General features: G+C 45.5%; 1 protein-coding gene across 4 annotated transcripts in view; it reads right to left on the bottom strand.

The window, feature by feature from the left end:
• FAM193B (family with sequence similarity 193 member B) overlaps nt 1-16,851 on the bottom strand; it is a 65,376-nt gene that overhangs the window by 14,834 nt on the left and 33,691 nt on the right. The window lies entirely within an intron of this gene.

The following is a 16,851-nucleotide window of genomic DNA, read 5'->3' as shown; positions in this document are numbered from 1 at the left end:
AAACCTTATTCACATTCCTCTGCAGACCAGCAGAACACCAGATATAAAAGAGGGAAGAGAAAAAGAACAATCCCAATAACATGAGATGCTTGTTCACAAGAAGGGCAACTGCTTCCTATCCCTGTTCCTTCTCATCCCTTCCCCAGCCTGCTAGCGCCCAGTTTTCACACCTTGCCTTAGCCCATCATACTACACCCCCACCCAACACTTTCAACCCTGTCCCCAGGCACTGTGGGCTCAGCAGGTAGACAATCCATCCCCAGCATCCACGCTGTGCAACTGAAGACAGAGAAACAGCTGCAGCACACAAGGCAGAGATTTTCTCCTCTCAGCTCCTTTTGCTCTTCCTACACAAGGAAGCATGGCCTATGGCTTCCTGCCTGGCTCTAAGCCAGCTGAGGCATCGCTTAGAGAGGGTGACAGGCATGAATAGTTAGGCCAGGGTCACACTGTCTCCCCACCAACTGAGACACCCAGGACAATAGGCTGTGCATCTAGCTGCTGCAGCAAAGCAGATGGTCTCTCTCAAGCCCGAGGTGAGAAAAAGCACAAGGGGCAGTGAGTGCACTTCAAGGAGACAGAAGGCACACAGGGCTTCCCTTTTCACAATCACTGCAGGGACAGGCATGCTCAGTCAAAGTGACAAAATAAATGCTCAACACCAGGACACAAGCTGGCAGCATCAAACACATCCCACAAGAAAACACCAAGAAGCACTGCCACGGGGGGGGGGGGGAATACATCTATCCTGAAGGCTCATCAGCTGCTGATTATATATAGAAATAATATACTGCAGGATAGACAAAGATCTCCTGGGAACTGGCACCTACTGCTGTTCCTGAAACAAGTCCCTAATCACCAGCATTGCTCCCCAAGACTTCATCCTATCAAGTGGGCCCCTGAAAGGAGAATTGACCCCAGCAAGAGGCAGTCCTTCATTGTTCTGGAGTGTCATGCCTAACTGGAAATTGCATGTTTTCTGGGACAGGCTTCAATTCTACTGCAGGGTGTGAAGTAGTAATTCCTCCAATTGTTGCTTGAGATATGACATTCACTCTCTGCCTAACCTCTGGTGTCATTTATAGCAAGTGTACACAGAGACCTATCATGTTAGCTAATCCCACACACTTACGAGAAAGGTTCTAATACTGGGATCTTGGAAATGCAGCCACTCGACTCAGGGCTGCTACACCTAGGGCCAGCATGTAGGTCTCCCTGTTTGTCATCAGCTGTCACTCACAGGCTAGCAGCGAGCCTCCCCTACTCCATTTCAGTTTCCACATATATCAGCTATTTGGTGATTATGCAAATATGATACAAACCTTCCTTCTTCAAGAAGCAAGGGCAGAGCTCTTTTTATCCCATCCAGCCCTACTTTCAAGAGCCTTTACTGGGTTAGGACATACCTTGCTCTTTAGGCCTACCTTGTGACCAGTGGTTTACAGATAGCTTTGGGGGACTGTGTCCCTCCCTTCTTTGTTCTGCTGCCTGATATCACTAAAAGTGGCATCCACCACCTGCATTTTTGTGACCTTATTACTCCCCTAAAGAAGCTTCATGGACCCACAAACTTCCCTATGATTTAACAAGTCTCTCCCAAGTCTTGAATGATGTTGACCATCTGTTGAGCAAGATGTCAACATCTACTTTTGTTTTACAGTTAATTCAAATGGACAGACTTCGGTTGAGTTCAGTTTTCACATGGGGAGTTGCTCGTCTGAAAATGTCCCTGCATGAAAATGATGCTGTATAGAAAGATGCATCACCCTGAGACTTTCAAGCCTTCCCTTGGAGGAGGTGGTGGTGGCCTAGTGTGGTCTAGTGAAGTTTCTCAAACTTTGGGTCAGGACCCACTAGGTGTGTTGTGAGCCAATTTCAGGCGGGTCCCCATTTATTTCAATATTTTATTTTTAATATATTAGATTGGATGCCACCGTGATATGTGACTACATTTGGGGAAATGTTACAGACCTGTACTTTTAACAAGCTACTATGTATATTCTTTTAACAATGATAGTAAATGGGACTTAACTCCTGGGTAGGATTTATCTTGTTTTTAATTCATGTTTTTAATTGTGTTTTTAATGATTATTGTAAGCTACCTTGGGTCCCTTCGGGGAGAAAGGCGGGATATAAATGAAGTAAGTAAGTAAGTAAGTAAGTAAGTAAGTAAGTAAGTAAGTAAGTAAGTAAAATAGGATTGCAGCCTATGATATTTTAATAATCCTCAGCTGCATCATTCCCTGCTTGATGATGTCATTTCATAAGAACATAAGAACAGCCCCACTGGATCAGGCCACAGGCCCATCTAGTCCAGTTTCCTGTATCTCACAGCAGCCCACCAAATGCCCCAGGGAGCACACCAGATAACAAAAGACCTGCATCCTGGTGCCCGGTCATGACATCACTTCAATTCTGGTCATGACATCACTTCTGGTGGATCCTGACAGATTCTCATTCTAGAAAGTGGGTCCTGGTGCTAAATGTGTGAGAAGCACTGGTCTAGTGGATAGAATACTGTCCTGAGATGTGGGAGCTCAACTGTGTACAGATATCCCTTGAAACCAGGGTTCATGGCTCTTTTTCCTCACACAATTCAAGCCTGGGCTTTTCCTCTCCTTTGACAGATATATTAAGCCATGAATAAGATGCTGATTCAATATGCTATCTTGCCCCTTACTCCTACATCAGGTGAGCTATCTACCTTTGATGAACATTCAGTCACTTGAACATTTCTTCAGTGCCTCATTTGTTAAAACAATATTTGAAAAGTAAAAAAGCTCTGTGAATCAACAATAGGGAGAAGTGGCAGTGATATCACAGAAATTAGCCAATCAGTACTGTTCATGCCTGTCTTCTGCAGACACAGGAAGAGCTAGTTTCCCATGAAGTTGATTCATGTCACAGGGAGTGTTTTTTTCCTGGCAAGCTCATCACTCATGCAAGGCTGTACATAGCTCCAGATTCAAATCTCTGCTCAGTGAAGCCAATTAGATGCACTTCAGTAAATCACCTTTTTGCAGCCTGACCAACCTCAAACTACTGAGGACAAAACTAAATAGCCCCATGTGCCCTGCTCTGAGCTCCTTGAAGGGAAAGGTAGGATATAAACATTATGAATAATAAACTAGGGCAGGGGTGGGCAAACATTTTGGCAGGAGGGCCACATCATTTCTCTGACACTGTTTCAGGGGCCAGAAAAAAAAAAAGAATTAATGGAACTCCTTGCCACAGGATGTGGTGACGGCATCTGGCCTGGATGCCTTTAAAAGGGAATTGGACAAGTTTCTGGAGGAAAAATCCATTACAGGTTACAAGCCATGATGCGTATGTGCAACCTCCTGACTTTAGAAATGGGCTATGTCAGATGCAAGGGAGGGTACCAGGATGCAGGTCTCGTTATCTGGTGTGCTCCCTGGGGCATTTGGTGGGCCGTTGTGAGATACAGGAAGCTGGACTAGATGGGCCTATGGTCTGATCCAGTGGGGCTGTTCTTATGTTCTTATATGTTTCAAATTTGAATAAATTTACATAAATGAATATATTAGACAGAACTTATACAAATGAATGAATTTCACTGAGCTTATTTATAATGCACACATGAACTATAATAAAGGCATGTAGAACCACATGAGAACTATGAACTGTTTGCCACACACCTCTTGTACAGTGCAAACATACAGACCAAGTCAGAAACACATGGAGACATAAGTTGTTCAGAGACGACTGGGAGAGGGGGGGATAAAATAATGTCCAGGGAAAAGCAGAAAACACATGGAGACTATAAATGGCCCTGTTCTAACTCAGCCCTCAGCTCACATATGGCTGTCATGACCAGCAGTCGAGGGCCAGCACTGGCTCCAATAGACTCCGATGGTCCAATGGCATTTTTTACATTTATGTGACAGATCCCAGAGTTGGAAATGTTTTGCTAAGTGAAGGCCTGACACTTGATTTCACCAGAACCAGTGTCTTAGTTTTCAGGATATGAATCACTAACAGAGGTCAATTGTCATGCTCACCCAACTGACTGAGGGTTCAGCACTATGAATAATAATCACCAGTGAGTTCTTCAAGGTTCTACCAAGCATTATATATTCAAGAAAACTGTTGTTGCTTACCTGGAAAGATAACTATTCTAATTTAATAGAAACTTTCTGCATAAAAGACTACCTGCTTCCATACCTGCTCAATTCCACCCAAGTATATTCAATATTGTCAGGTGTCAGGCCACTACATTCAATTTCTTTCTAATCCATCACATGGGGGTGGGGGAGAAAACCAGCATCACATCACAATTAGGGTAGACAAAGATTTGATCCTATCAAGAGTAATCACAAAATTATTTCCTTTATTAACACACCTTTCTGTTTCTCAGCCCATTCGAGAGCATTTCTTAGAGAGTCCTATGCAACACAGAAATTATATTCGGATTATTGGTACTACCAGGAATCTGAGTGGTTAAAGGATATACTTCAGACTTCCAAATAATTCACAACTTACAGATCATAAAAACAACCCAAGAAACTTTGATATTAATCTTTCAGTCATCATCATCCCACAACCTAGCTTGCTGCCAGCAATACAATGAGCAACCCAATCCTAAAAGAGGCAGCTTTGTCCCTCTAATGCTAATCAGGTTCCAAAATTTCATCCACATATTCTAACCTCATTATCTTGATCTTCAAATCACATCAATTCCCCCAACTATGATGGGGCTTACAATACCTCCTGTAAAAGTCATTACACAGAATTCCAACCGTAAGCACTAAAAATCAAGGTGTCACAAAACAGCTACTTTGTAATAACCACATTTACCCTGAGGTAGGCCTCCAATTTAGAGCCTGGCATTTCAGCAATAAGTCACAGATTCACACACATAGGATAAAGATGCCCAGAAACACTTCCAATAGGAAGTTAGTTCTGGACCCCAAGCTAAGCATTTCTACAAAACATCTCCCACCCACAGTAAATACAAGACTGACCTACTACTATGGGATACAAGACTGACCTACTACTATGGGATAGTAAGATAGTAAAGGAGATTTTCCTGAATGAGCTATGAAAATCAAATGCTCCAGGGAGAACCAGGCTTGGGCAACACAACTGGAACCAACTAAGGGCCCGATCCTACTCAACTTTTCAGTACCGGGGCAGCTGCAATGCAGCCCCAAGATACGGGAACCAATGTTCCCATAACCTGAGGAGGCCTCTGTGACTGCCTCCCCACCACAGGATTCAGTGCATGCCCCTCTGGTATGGTTGCACCAGCACTGGACAACTGAATAGGACTTGGCCTTAACTCAATAATTCTTCTTACCAACGCTAAAACTGGACAAAATGTGGCACTCCAGGAAAAGGGAAGAAAGCAAAAGCTAGGGGAATTAGCGCTAACAAACAGCAAGTATCTTTTTTTAAAAAATGCTGTATGCGCACATATCACTTAAAACCCTTCTCCTTCCCCACCCACCGCCCTGAACTAGAGAGGAGTTACATTTTATAGAGTTTCAATTCTGCCAAGGCTTGGTTCTGTACCCAACTAGCAAACAGAATTCCTGAGAATGCTCAGTGTATATTCAAATGTTTTATAAAAAAGATAGCCACCACACAGGATAAACCTGAGAGGAGCTATAGTCTGAAGGTAGGTCTGTGTGTTGAAGTCTACAATTAATAGCACTTGAATCCAGCTTTAAAAAAATTGGGTGAACAGATTTACTGAAACTGGTTTTCTTTACAGATTTATTTTAGGGCTTAGCAACCAAAAATTGGTTCAGATGAGTGCAGTCTCACACTTGCCCTGGCTATACCAATATGGCATTCTTCTGCGAATATGTGAGGTTCTGCTAGGCAGAAGAGTCCCTAGAGATGTCTTGGGGGGGGGGGGTCAGTTGAGATGCCGTGACTAACCAACTAGCTCCAATTGCTGCTGCTATTAAATATGCTATTTTTCCTATAAGCTTCAAAATAAAGTTTCTTCCATCTTGTGTGCTGACAACTAGTGAGTAAACAAAACTGTGGTGGTCTTGGGGTATATTGAGATGGAGTAACCCTGGAGGTCCTTGATTGACTGGTAAGGGACTGGTTTTCTCAGAGAAGCGGTACCTTCTTGTGGGAAGAGTCAATTTCTTATTGAAATGCAGAGACTGCACCACAGCTTCCCATCTCTTGAGGATAATTCTAATTTTGATTTCCCTTACCTGTAGAGAGCCTCTATTTAAAGGCATTCTTAGAAGTACAATGCTCTTTGTGGTCTCCAGCAAACATGGCTGGGTGTTTATTTTTCCTTTGCAAAGTGGGAAACTGGAGTGTTTGGGAGCTGATGGTAAACACCACGATGGCGGGGGGGGGGCACAACTTCTAAGTCAGTAAACTGACTCAACAAAAAGGTGTTTCTTCTCTGGAAAAATTAATCCCTTGCTAGTCAACCAAGACCCCTCAAGGTTGATGCATTTGTTCTACATCAAATTGTTATCAGAGATTTGGCGGGCCAGGGTACACAGGACATTCATAGCTGTGGTGCCCAGACTGTGGAGCTCCCTAACTTGGAAAGCCTGGTTGGCCCCACTCTACTGGGGTTCCAACATGCTACTGAAACTTTTATGACTGGCTATACTTTTGGTTAGTTTCTTCTTCTCTCCCACCTCAGACTTAACATCTGGTTTCTGTAATTTTTGTTTAATGTTGTTGTTTTATGGGCTGTATTTTGTACAAGTTTGTTTGTAAGCTGTCTTGAGACCCTAGGAGAAATCACAATGCAGGATATAACTTTTCAGAATAAATAGTGCTATTTAATACACCCCCCAGAAAGAAAGTGCAAAGTGGTATAGATATGGCATAAGTCTATGGATGCTGGTAGAATTTCATTCTGGCTAGACTCTGTCAAAACTTCACTCCATCACCATCCATTTCCCCTTCCTCCTTTGGCTGCAATTTCCTTCTGCCTTGCTCCCTGCAGACTGGAAGAGGACTGGAGTGGCAGTCCAGAGAGGGTGGCAGGCAGACAGGCAGGGGCTTTGTCCATTCACCACCCCTCCAAGGGCACCACCGTATACAATTATTTCACATCATCTCAAGATTGAGCCTCCCCTGTTGACGTATCCTCAATGACAGCACAACTCCTGTCCCACGCTGTTGTGCTGAGCATAGGATACAGACTAAACTTCACATACAATAAGAGCATACCCACACCAGTACTTAAAGCCCCTGCCATGTAGACCTGGATGCTGCAGGTGACAAGGTGCATAGCAGAGTGGCACACAAAAGAGAACTATGGAGAAATGGAGCACAATGCACAACGAGCCTTAGCTTAGAGAGAGGAAGAATAATTAGTTCTCTTTTGAGTACACTTGTCTTCTCAAAACTCTCATAGAAGAGACCCTGCCCCAAGAGGCCTCCATGCACAAACACCCAACTGAAGCTTCCCCCTTCAACAGGCAGTGCAAGGACATCCCACAGGGAGGATGGCAGAATTCCATGCCTCAAAATATGAATGCTGCATATATCTCTCAAGTCTCTACCACAAGCTGTACTATCAAATGCGTCTTTGCTATGAACTGTATTGCTTATCCATTACTTTCTCTTGCAATATCTAATAGCAGTGAGCAGTAACTGCTGGCCAAATGCTGATCCTGAGCCCTTTTGTTTTTTCTGGATATCAGCATTGCCACGTGGGGCAGAGCAGTCATTGCCCACAGGGTCCCACTGCAACTCCCACAGGGAAGAGAAAAGTTAAGCCCCAGATACTGCACATTGTCCCCCAAGATGTTGCAACTGCATATGTACTAAGGTGGTCCCACTCTCGCTCACAAACACCAAGCATGCATCCTGATACAGAGACCATATGTTGCTGGGGCTGTTGTCTATGCCTTGCTATGCTCTCTAAGCATTTCTTTGTTCTCTACAGTTTTCCATCATGGAAGAAGACACAGACCCCTTCACATGCCCAGCCATCAAAACCACAAGGGAAGCTCACAGAATACCTGGCAGCAGTGGTATGATGCAAAAGGGAGTGTGGGTCACACACAAGCCGAATAATTGAACTGATTCATTCATGTTCTACAATCTCTCAGTCAGGAGTGCCTGATGGTGGTTCCACCAAGCCCATTTTAATGAGACATATATTTGAAACCACAGCTTTCCCTGCTCTGTGTTCCTGTTGCAGCTGAGTGGTTACAGAGCTGCCCTGCCAAAATCTGCATCTACCATCTCTTTTATCTCTGTTATAGGTGCTTCTGGGCAGTCATGCAAATAAGAACATAAGAACATAAGAACAGCCCCACTGGATCAGGCCATAGGCCCATCTAGTCCAGCTTCCTGTATCTCACAGCGGCCCACCAAATGCCCCAGGGAGCACACCAGATAACAAGAGACCTCGTCCTGGTGCTCTCCCCTACATCTGGCATTCTGACTTAACCCATTCCTAAAATCAGGAGGTTGCGCATACACATCATGGCTTGTACCCCATAATGGATTTTTCCTCCAGAAACTCGTCCAATCCCCTTTTAAAGGCGTCTAGGCTAGACGCCAGCACCACATCCTGTGGCAAGGAGTTCCACAGACTGACCACGCGCTGAGTAAAGAAATATTTTCTTTTGTCTGTCCTAACCCGCCCAACACTCAATTTTAGTGGATGTCCCCTGGTTCTGGTATTATGTGAGAGTGTAAAGAGCATCTCCCTATCCACTCTGTCCATCCCCTGCATAATTTTGTATGTCTCAATCATGTCCCCCCTCAAGCGTCTCTTTTCTAGGCTGAAGAGGCCCAAACGCCGTAGCCTTTCCTCATAAGGAAGGTGCCCCAGCCCCGTAATCAGCTTAGTCGCTCTCTTTTGCACCTTTTCCATTTCCACTATGTCTTTTTTGAGATGCGGCGACCAGAACTGGACACAATACTCCAGGTGTGGCCTTACCATCGATTTGTACAACGGCATTATAATATTAGCCGTTTTGTTCTCAATACCCTTCCTAATGATCCCAAGCATAGAATTGGCCTTCTTCACTGCCGCCGCACATTGGGTCGACACTTTCATCGACCTGTCCACCACCACCCCAAGATCTCTCTCCTGATCTGTCACAGACAGCTCAGAACCCATCAGCCTATATCTAAAGTTTTGATTTTTTGCCCCAATGTGCATGACTTTACACTTACTGACATTGAAGCGCATCTGCCATTTTGCTGCCCATTCTGCCAGTCTGGAGAGATCCTTCTGGAGCTCCTCACAATCACTTCTGGTCTTTACCACTCGGAAAAGTTTGGTGTCGTCTGCAAACTTAGCCACTTCACTGCTCAACCCTGTCTCCAGGTCATTTATGAAGAGGTTGAAAAGCACCGGTCCCAGGACAGATCCTTGGGGCACACCGCTTTTCACCTGTCTCCATTGTGAAAATTGCCCACTGACACCCACTCTCTGTTTCCTGGCCTCCAACCAGTTCTCAATCCACGAGAGGACCTGTCCTCTAATTCCCTGACTGTGGAGTTTTTTCAGTAGCCTTTGGTGAGGGACCATGTCAAATGCCTTCTGAAAGTCCAGATATATAATGTCCACGGGTTCTCCCGCATCCACATGCCTGTTGACCTTTACAAAGAATTCTATAAGGTTCGTGAGGCAAGACTTACCCTTACAGAAGCCATGCTGACTCTCCCTCAGCAAGGCCTGTTCGTCTATGTGTTTTGAGATCCTATCTTTGATGAGGCATTCCACCATCTTACCCGGTATGGATGTTAGGCTGACCGGCCTATAGTTTCCCGGGTCCCCCCTCTTTCCTTTTAAAAATAGGCGTGACATTTGCTATCCTCCAATCTTCTGGTACCGTGGCCGTTTTGAGGGACAAGTTGCATACCTTAGTCAAGAGATCTGCAACTTCATTCTTCAATTCCTTAATAACCCTTGGGTGTATGCCATCAGGGCCCGGTGACTTATTGATCTTTAATTTATCAATGAGGTCTGAAACATCTTCTCTTTTAACCTCTATCTGACTTAACTCCTCGGTTAGGAGGGGCCGTTCGGGCAGCGGTATCTGCCCGAGGTCTTCTGCCGTGAAGACAGATGCAAAGAACTCATTTAATTTCTCTGCCATCTCTAAGTCTCCTTTTATCTCCCCTTTCCCTCCCTCACCATCCAGAGGGCCAACCGCTTCTCTGGCGGGTTTCCTGCTTCTAACATATTTGAAGAAGCTTTTATTATTCCCCTTAATGTTGCTGGCCATGCGTTCCTCATAGTCTCGCTTGGCCTCCCCTATCACCTTCTTACATTTCTTTTGCCACAGTTTATGTTCCTTTTTATTCTCCTCATTAGGGCAAGACTTCCATTTACGGAAGGAAGCTTCCTTGCCCTTCACAGCCTCTCGAACTTGGCTGGTTAGCCATGCGGGCACTCTCCTGGATTTAGTGGAACCCTTCTTTCTTTGCGGTATACACCTCTGCTGGGCCTCTATTACTGTTGTTTTAAGCAGCCTCCATGCACTCTGGAGAGACTGGACTCTTTTTACCCTCCCTTTCAACCTCCTTCTAACCAGCCTCCTCATTTGAGGGAAGTCCGCCCGTCGGAAGTCAAGGGTTTTTGTTAGAGATTTGCCTGGTATTCTTCCCCCAATGTGCACGTCAAAACGGATCGCAGCATGATCACTGTTCCCCAATGGCTCAGTAACGTTTACATCTCTAACCAGGTCCTGCGTACCGCACAAAATTAAATCCAGAGTCACCTGTCCTCTGGTGGGCTCCGTGACTAGCTGATCTAAGCCACAGTCATTTAGCACGTCAAGAAATCCGGTTTCCTTATCGTGACCAGAACACAAATTGACCCAGTCAATATGAGGATAATTGAAGTCCCCCATGATTACAACCCTGTCCTTCCTTGTCACCTCCCTGATCTGTTTCCTCATTTCAAGGTCCCCATCAGATTTCTGGTCTGGAGGACGATAGCACGCCCCCAGTATTACATTGCTGCACAAGCCTGGCAATTTAACCCACAGAGATTCTACGGCGGAGTCGGACCCACCTTCAATCTCTACTTTGCTGGATTCTATCCCTTCCTTAACATAAAGGGCCACCCCACCTCCAACACGCCCCTGCCTGTCCCTCCTGTAGAGTTTATAGCCCGGGATTGCGGTATCCCACTGATTCTCCGCATTCCACCAGGTTTCCGTTATGCCCACTATGTCAATATTTTCCCTTGTCACCAGACATTCCAGTTCTCCCACCTTTGCTCGTAGACTTCGGGCATTCGCATAAAAGCATTTATACACGGAATGCCCCAGGATGGGCTGCTTATTCGCTCCTTTGTCCCCGCATCCTCTCATTGTGCCAAACCGTCTATCACATCCCATCACCCTACCTTTCCCAATTTCTTCTCCTACCCTGCCTTTGTCTTGTTGTTCTCTAACCTCCCCATCCTCATCCCATAGGGATGAGGAGTCCCGAACCGGATGCCCCTCGGCTCCTGTCGGCCTTCCCCCAGGGATCAGTTTAAAAGCTGCTCTGCCACCTTTTTAATGTTATGCGCCAGCAGTCTGGTTCCATTCTGGTTCAAATGGAGCCCGTCCCTCTTGTAAAGGCCCCGCTTGTCCCAAAACGTTCCCCAGTGCCTAACGAATCTAAACCCCTCCTCCCTACACCACCGTCTCATCCACGCATTGAGACCCCTGATCTCCGCCTGCCTAGCTGGCCCTGCGCGTGGAACAGGTAGCACTTCAGAGAACGCTACCTTTGAGGTCCTGGCTTTCAGCTTCCTGCCTAAAAGCCTAAATTTGGCCTCCAGGACCTCCCAGCTACACTTGCCCACGTCGTTGGTGCCGACATGCACCACAGCCGCTACCTCTCCCCCAGCACTGTCTACTAGCCTGTCTAGACGAGAAGTGATGTCCGCAACCTTCGCACCAGGCAGGCAAGTCACCATGCGGTCCTCACATCCGTCGCAAACCCCCCTCTCTATGTTTCTAATAATCAAATCCCCCACTACAAGAAGCCCCCGACCCCCCTCCCGCCGAGGAGTATCCCGAGTGCGCTCGGATACGGGCCCATCCCCTGGAGAAGGGATCCCCCCTAGGGGATTGTTTCCCTCCTCTCCAGGATAACGTCCTGCAGTCCCGAGACTTCCCACCCGGGCAGCCGAGGAGCTGCACGCCTGAGGTTGGGACGAAGCCTGATCGTCCCCGGAAGTCTCCCCACAAATGAACACAGTCTTTCCCCACAGTCTTTCCCAAATGAAAGATTGGCTTTGGTTATGATACTCCTGATGGTTTTGAACCTGATTTGCCTGGTTTCCAGCATAGTGAGCTACCAGCTTTCTTGTTTGCTTGAGTGCACTTGGAGCTCCCCTTGTGACTTGTCCCAGTTCCTCCCTAGGCACAGAACATTTTTGTTCCACTAATGGACTACTCCCAGGGGCACTCAAACCCTTGCCCTAGGGAGGCTTATGCATTTAGTCCACATGCCAGCTTCCTTCCAAGGTCCTATCTTCCTTTCCTTGGCCTGCTGCAATCCAAAAAGGGGTGGGGGGGGGGGTTGAGAGAGATAGGGAGAGAGGCGACTCCTTTTTACTATCCATCAATTGGCTTCTTCCATGCTCTGCCCAAGTGGGGACATTGTCAGCATGCCACCCATGACTGGTAGATGCTGAAAGATGCTGCTACAATTGTGAAGAGTGGATGACAAGGTTGCACCTCTCTGGATTTTTTTGAAGCTTGTTTTTACTCCTCTTTGGTTGGCCTAGTAAATGATTTAGACTACAGTTAAGCCAGTGCAGTTAGGCTGGCGGCTTAATTTGCGCCTAGGACTGCACTGTAAAGTTACAGCTAATTAATTGAGGGCAAACTTTAATTGCCAAGGCTGTGATTTAAAGGCAGACATGTTAGCTTGCTTTCAGAGACTACTTTGACTCGAGAGTATTACTGTAATAAGGGGGGGAGCAAAGTGTCAAAAAACCTGCTATGCTGAGGTTTGGGAAGTATGCAAATTAATGGAAACAATCTTAAAAGGCAAATCAGCTATATTTTAGTTTGGCTGACAGTTATAAACTGAATAGGGGAAGAAGAATGAGATTAATGCAGGCAGAACCTAGTAGGACAGATGCCTAAGCAATTACTAATTTTGATTTTATTCTTGTTATATCCTCCTGCAAGCTGCTTTGAGAATTCCAGCTAAAAAGTGTAGAAGGCACACATTGCTAAATGAATAAAGGAACCAAATATTGACTTTCCCATTCCAAAGAAAAGGAGGGGACTCTTATTTGTATCCTAGTGGTTAAATACAATGGCAGCAGCTATGAAGTCAAACAATGATTTTTAATTCTGAGCTTTTGATTCACAAAGTGGGGTTAGTGGCTCTGCTAGTGCAGGGAAGCTCTTGGCTTTCTTGGAATATAGTATGTACCAACCTTTATGGCATTTTTCCAAGGCAAATATAGACAGAGAAATTCAAACTTGTCTTTAACAAACAGCTGGGGGCCAACAACGCTGATGCAAACACATGTATTGAGACTGCCAAAAAATACAGGTAACAAGTCAGTGTATCACTGGTGCCTCCACAATGCTATAATAAAATTCATCTCTTGTTGGTCTTCCATGTCTCTATGCTGCCAGACATGTCCCATTGTTTCCAGATGGCACCCCTCTCTGAGCAAGGAGGAGAAAGGAAAAAAACATCCCATTATTATTTATATACCACTTTGCAGTGAAGTGGTATATATAGCAAAATAAATCAGTGAATTATCACTGATCAGTGAAATCAGTGAAGGTTTCGCTTTTCAAAAAAACCATTATAACCACACCATGATGAAGGCTGGAAACCTATATACCAGTGGTTCTCAAACTGATGTGTTGAGACGCCCTAGTCAGAGAGCTCTGCCCCCTTAAGGGGCAGGGAGGGGGAAAGGCAGCATTGTGATCTGCTGAATCATGCTGCTTTGGAGGGGTGCAGGGGTTTGCTGCCACTTACCAGAGCCTGCAGCAGCCTCCTGGAGGTGCGGGGAGCTCCCACGCCAGCTTCCACAGGGCTCCCCATGCTGCGGATACCCTCAAAATTGTGATTGCAACCACTTCTGGTTTTGTATTCACAAAATCAGAAATGGTTGCGATCACAGTTTTTACTGACTCTGCAGCATGGGGAGCCCTACAGAGGCTGGTGCGTGGGCTCCCCACATCACCGGGAAGCTGCTGCAGGCTCTGGTAAGTAGCAGTAAGCCCCTGTGCCCCTCCAAAGTTTGTGAGAACCAGCAAGACACGCCATTGCCTTTCGCCTGCCCCCGCACACGCTTACTGCTGGTCAAACTCTCCCTGAGTTTGAGAATTGCTGCTATACACACTTACCTAGGAGTAAGTTTCACTGAACTCAGTGGGATTTACTTCTTAAAAGACATGTATAGGATTGCACTGGAGCTGCCTAGGCTCTTTGGTAATTAAGACTTGCTAATAATTCTCTCATCATAATATCTTGCTTCACATCTTTTTGGACCTGTAAAACAGGTGAGCAACTGATAGAGTTAACTCTTAAAGGCACCAAGGTGTGAATGAATGTAAGGATCAAGATGCTAATAACTTACTACAGAATACTTGGTGTAAGCATAAGAGAGTATGTTCACTAATACTTAGAAGGCTTTATGCTGGGTTTCTCTCTGTAGTCTGGGCTTTGACCCAAAAGAGTGTGAGGCTCCCTTTTAGAAGGTATTGTCTGAGTACTGAACCAAACTTCTTAAAACAGAAATACAAAAGATAAATATAAAAGAATTTCCCTGGGTTAAAAAGTACTGGTGATAGTTGTGCCTGCATATTGCAGCAAGCCTTCCTTCTAGGAACTGCCTGGAATTAAATAGTGGTTTGAAAGTTTGACTGACCCAACTCCATTTCTTCAGTTTAGTGCCCTGTCGTCTTCTGGCAATAAAGAGACTACTGAGACACGAGCATGACATTCTCTCATTTCTAGAATTCATTTCTAGAATGAGAGAATGACATACTTGCAGCTCAACATTAAACAGTCAGTTTGGGGGGGGGGGGAATGGGACAAAATATACCTGCTTTTGATCTGTAGCTTTCACTGCTAGGATCTGCTCAGCACATAAGTGATCTAAAGAGAGGGGAGGAGTTACCACATGCGTGCACACAGCTATTTGGAAGGAAAAACTAGACATGTCTCTGTGTCTTTTTTATCCTCTGGCATTGCTGTCTTGGTTAAAGCACCTTTGTCAGAGGTCCCTGTGCTGCCCAAAACTACATGAACGTATCTGGGCTAACTTCTCCCAGCAAACAAGGTATGTGGCAGCAGCAATTACGCCTTATCCCTGCCAGTGCTTCATGATGTCTGTCTTTTGCTATCTCCTTGTACCCTATACAAGCATGGGGGATAGCAGAATGGTCTGGCACTCTCTCTGTGGCAAGTATCTGACTGACCTGCCAACTGCACTTACCAAAAGCAACCACCAGCACATAGCACTGCTCACTGTAACAGGGCACCCTATCTTACATACTGCCAGGAAAGGCAGTGGGTTGATTTCTTCCACTGCCCCAAACTACAGTTTGGCTGGTAGTGACGATGACAAGAGAGCTGGCCAGAAGATGGTTTCTTTTACTCCCTTTTTCAACCACCTCTCCCCCCAAGTGAGTGATCAGCCAGTTCCACAGTTGCGGTTGATATTGGATAGCAAGAATCTGCACAGCAAACTTTTGCACTACCAGTCCATTCTATTGAAGGGAAGGGAAGAGAACCACAAGCACAGCTTCTACAGCTTGACTGTGCAAAACAAAAGGTCACAACAGGAAGGCTTCATACACAGCGTCTATGTACACATGTGAGTACACAGCGTCTTCTCTTCCTCCTTGTGTCACAATGATTGCTCTCTATTGGCTTGCTCTGCTTAAACAGCAGAGCGGCACATTCGACCCAGAAGGTGGGTCTATGCTAAGCACAGCACAGTGCCGTGGCAGCCTTGTGCATAGCTCTCTTGCCAGAGCGCACAGAGGCAGTTGCCAACTGCACAACTGACAGTGCGACAGCTGCTGGAAGGAAATGCACAAAAATAACTCCACTTCAGTGCACCTCTGGATAGTGGTATGGGTAGCAAGACTGCAACCAGAAATTCAGTCAAGGAGGAGGAGAAGAATTTTAAGGAGTTTTGTTAGTTCATACTGTCAAAACCAGCATGGCTGGTCAGCATGGCTGTCCCAAACCAAGAGGCACAGGACAGGATCCGTTCTGATAAAGTGAGAGATGTTTGGGAAATAAGAGCAAGATTTGACAAAGACAGCACAAGAAATGCCATTTCTGCAGTTATGCAGAAACTGGTGCAAGTCTAGCTGGCCTGCTACAAATAAGAACTGGCAGTGATAAGGCAGCATTTGGATAGGAAGCCTTATGCATTGCTTGGATTACAGTGGCAGTCTTACTGCTGACATAGATTCTATCCATTGACTACTGTGTCTAGGGAAAGTGCAAACCAGGAAGAATCTTAATGCATTTTGAATATTAAAGCTAAAGAATCTCACAGCTGTACTGGGCAACAGAAGTTATGGCAAGTTAGTCAATCTGCTCTCCCTACCTTAAGAACCCATGTGGAATCCCACCTACCAAACCTGAGGGATTGTTTCTGTCATGTAAAACTTGCATTATACTAGTTCTGGTGCATTATGTAGCAGCACCCCTGTCTCCTCTGCTTGGAGGACTAACTTTTTTTGTTACTTTAGATCAGTGTTTCTCAAACTGTGGGTCAAGATCCAGTAGGTGGGTCATGAGCCAATTTCAGGTGGGTCCCCATTCATTTCAATATTTTATTTTTAATAGACTTGATGCTACCCTGGTATATGACTGCATTTGGGGAAATGTGACAGATTTGTAGTTTCAACAGGTTACTATGTATATGCTTTT

This window comes from Tiliqua scincoides, chromosome 2 (assembly GCF_035046505.1).
Source record: "Tiliqua scincoides isolate rTilSci1 chromosome 2, rTilSci1.hap2, whole genome shotgun sequence".
NCBI lineage: Eukaryota > Metazoa > Chordata > Lepidosauria > Squamata > Scincidae > Tiliqua > Tiliqua scincoides.
This window is presented reverse-complemented; position numbering and strand designations above follow the sequence as displayed.